The sequence below is a fragment of the Amblyomma mixtum genome, chromosome 3 (assembly GCF_055824585.1).
Source record: "Amblyomma mixtum isolate Tamu chromosome 3, ASM5582458v1, whole genome shotgun sequence".
NCBI lineage: Eukaryota > Metazoa > Arthropoda > Arachnida > Ixodida > Ixodidae > Amblyomma > Amblyomma mixtum.
Window position 1 is genome coordinate 213,756,928 of NC_143014.1, and position 3,802 is coordinate 213,760,729.

Genomic DNA, 3,802 nt, shown 5'->3' on the forward strand with positions numbered 1-3,802 from the left:
GTAGGGTAGCCTTGTGTAGCTACTGCCTCATCCGGATACTTGATACGATGCGAACTGGAGCTCCGTGTACGGTCACGCGCTACGGCAACCCTCGTCGACGCGTACTCGTTGCCAGGCCATGGTTGCTATCCGTCCTTAAGCTCTCCACGGTATACTTGGCATCAATGAGACGCACTGGAGCCTTCGCAGACAGTTCAGACATAACAACAGCAATCCTTGTGTGATGTAACTGTTCAATTGTGAAAATACAAATATAGAGGTTACCTGAACAGTATAGTGCGATAAAACAGACGCAACGCCTACCAAATTTTAACTTGCTTTAGGGACTTTAGGGTCTGGAATAAAACCGAAAATAACATAAAACCAGATTTCTAGATGTCTTGCTCAGGTGCGCGTTTGTGCATTGCCGCTTCACGTGGCCCGTTGGTCTAGGGGTATGATTCTCGCTTTGGGTGCGAGAGGTCCCGGGTTCAAATCCCGTACGGGCCCTCTCTTTTCTTCAATCTTATTTTACAAAGTGTGCTAGTCATAGCATACAGATGGCGTTTCGCAAATAAGAGCTATGCTTGGTTCTATGGATTCCGAGCGATTGAACAATCATATTAGCCAGCGCGGATCGTTTAACACGATTCTGCTGCCCCTCCAAAGTCATGGAGAGAGAGAGTAAAACGTTTAATTCGTTATGTGGTTGGGTGGGCCCTCATTCCAGGAACCCACAGACTTTCGCCGCTGCTCTTGCCTGGTTCACCAGCGAAATCTGGTCTTCCGAATGTGAGCTGGACACCGACGCCTCCCAGTCCTCACTTGTTCGGTTATTGCTTCTTTGCATAGTTGGGTTTTTCTGGCATGCTCATACTGTGCGGTATAAGTCAGCTACTTCACCGCAGAAGGCGCAATGCTGATCCTACGAATTTGGAAACATACAGCTGAATTTGACAGTATTTATATAAGTATCCGCAGAGCAAAACACAACGTGAATGAATAAATGTGGAAGAACTACCTAAATGACGCATTAAAACAAAGAGCTCATTAACTTAGATAAAGCTCAGTAAAGTGACGCAGGCAGTTGGCCAAAATGGGATAATGATCCACCTAAGTCAACAAACTAAAAAAAACATAAATTCACGTTGCGAACGCTAGCAATAAATAAAAATGCTGCAGGCGCTAAATGCGCAATCATTATAATAACAAATTAGATGATTAATCAAACCGATAAAAAGTAGACCCTATGACACTGACAGGGCCACAGAGACGGCTAATTTGCCCTGGGACACTGCGAAACTGAAAGTCTTCTTTCTGATCAGTGGTTTGACGTTTCGGTTTCAATTTCGAAAATTCAGCCGGCTTTTTTCGGTGTTTATATAAAAAATGTATCGGTTTCTTTCTGCGAGTATCATTTCCTACGATTATCGGGTTCCTTCGGAGATATGTGAGGCATTCCTGTGCGCTCAAACCTTATCTACAGATTACGTCTTTTTTGTTATCACCAGCAGTTAGTTGCTGTCCACTGCTGACGAATGCGGGGGCGTATTTTGTGCTACTTCATTTGGTCACTGAGTTGCCCTGGATTGCAGGTAAGCAAAAGTGTACACACCATAAGAACTGTGACGGAACTGCTAGCCAGCGACATCTGATGGCGCGTTCCTTTATGCGCCCCTCCTTACGCCGCTGTCCTGCTCACGCACTCATTTCGTGCGACATGGGGATTATGGTGCAAAAATCGCAAGGGACCACTGTTTATTTTCGCGCACTACAAGCTGACTGAGTGATCGAATTAGCGCATGTTACCCGTTTCATCAATCGATCTCTATTCTGAGCCGCTATGACGGCGAAGCTGTTACACATGTGAGGAAAAAAACAGCTCAAAGTTTTTACCTTGTTATCAAGTGCACGATTTGCGCAATAGGTTCGGTATTCTGTCGGAAGTAACACGCGCCTTCCACACTACCCCCCGAATCCTTATAAGCAGGGACGGTTTGGTTTATGATTTATGGGGTTTTACCTTCCAAAGCAGCGCAGGCTATGAGGGACGCCGTAGTGAAGGGTTCAGGAAATTTCGACCGACCACTAGGGGTTCTTCAACGTGTACAGACATCGCACCGTACACGGGCCTCTAGAATTTCGCCTCCATCGAAATTCGACCTCCGCGGCCGGGATCGAACCCGCGTCTTTCGCGTCAGCAGCCGAGCGCCTAAACCACCAAGGCATCATGGCGGCTTAAACACTGTGGTGAATAATATGTCCTTTATTGTGTTTTATACTTTGGGAATCGGTGTATATATTGGGTGCTGAAAACGTGGATAGATGGTCGCTAATCTCAGAACACAGAACGCCAGACAGTTGCCTCCGTAAGAATGTTTGTAGAGCACAGACCAATCAGCGTGTTTTATTGCGTTGTTACTCTAGTGGCTTGGGGAATTAAACTTTCAAAAACAATTCAAAGCATAACTTCTAGAAGTTGCCATTATTTTGTTTATTCACCTGAAAACAGGTGGACATAAAAATCGGCGACACTACATGCCATTTTTTCACATTTGCAAAAACCAGCACTCTTTTAACGAAGGTAAGAAACTTAGGAAGAATGCCACAGGCAGGGTGCTGAAGTGTAGTACGACACACAATCGCAACTGTTTCAAAATTACAGCTCACACATGGAAAATCTGCCAAACATTTATACGAATGATGTCGTGCGCGTAGGCGCGTGGAACATACGCTTCGCATGTTTAGGGGGCCCTGACGTATTCCGCGCACTGACGACTGATTTATATAAGGGCCGAATCAAGAAATTTTTCAAGCACATACAATGTCAATTTAGCGCAGCCCCTCTCCCTCTCGGAGCTATATTTTCATCTAATTGTGAATTTCAAGCGCTCTTAGCATAGGAGCCTCACTTGGCGTTGCTTATTCCCATTACCATCCCTCCGCTGGACGCCGCGAACAATGGGCGCAGATCGCGCGGCGCCTTCTGTATCCTTTTATTAGAGCTCAGAATTTTAAACGGTAGAAACGAAAGTGCAGATAATTTTTCTAGTACGGCCGAAAATTTAGCGTCGATTTGCCGGAACATGACAAGAGCTGTACTTCGCGTTACTTTTTGCATCCAAACTGCGCTTTTCATATCAGTTATTGAGATAACTAGTTTTCTTGCACCGACATTTTGTTCTGATGAGCAGTCTTCCTTCCCTCCTTATGAACAGCCGCTTTTGCTATTTACACGACTGTGCCACCAAGAGGAGGGGTCATGTTTTCTTTTGACAGATTGTCGGGCCTGTTGTTTTCAGGCATTCACTCAGAATGTCTCTGTCTCTTCTGATTGAGGCGCGCTGTATTCTCCGGCTTACTTACGAATACAGTTTAAATATCTTTGTATTTGTGCCCTAGTACTCCTTGCTTTGTCCACATCCTTATGACATTCCTTGTGCGGTGTAATGGTTGCGCCATCCTGAAAAAAAAAAAAAATAAAGGAACCTGAATACCACAGTCCTATAAAACGGAGGCAACGCCTATTAAATTTTAACTAGCTGTAGCGGAACGCTTCCTAAATATGAAGATGATTCTCGGGTGCGGAATAAAACCGAACGAGATCTTTAAACCGGTATTCTGTTTATCTTACGCAAGGACGTGTTTCTAAACCGGCGTACCATGTGGACCGTTGGACTAGTGGTAAGATTCTCGCTCTAAGTGCGAGAGGTCCCGGGTTCTAATCCCGGACGGGCCCGTTACTTTTTAAATCTATGTTCGTTCTGCAAAGTTCAGAGAGGTTTTTGCATTCAAGAGCAACTCCTGCCTCCACGGCTCCGAT

General features: G+C 45.3%; 1 non-coding gene across 1 annotated transcript; it reads left to right on the top strand.

Moving 5' to 3' along the window:
• Positions 1-417: 417 nt before the first annotated feature.
• Positions 418-489, top strand: TRNAP-UGG (transfer RNA proline (anticodon UGG)). The gene has a single exon. It is a non-coding gene; the product is annotated as a tRNA-Pro (tRNA).
• The last annotated feature ends 3,313 nt before the right edge of the window (positions 490-3,802 follow it).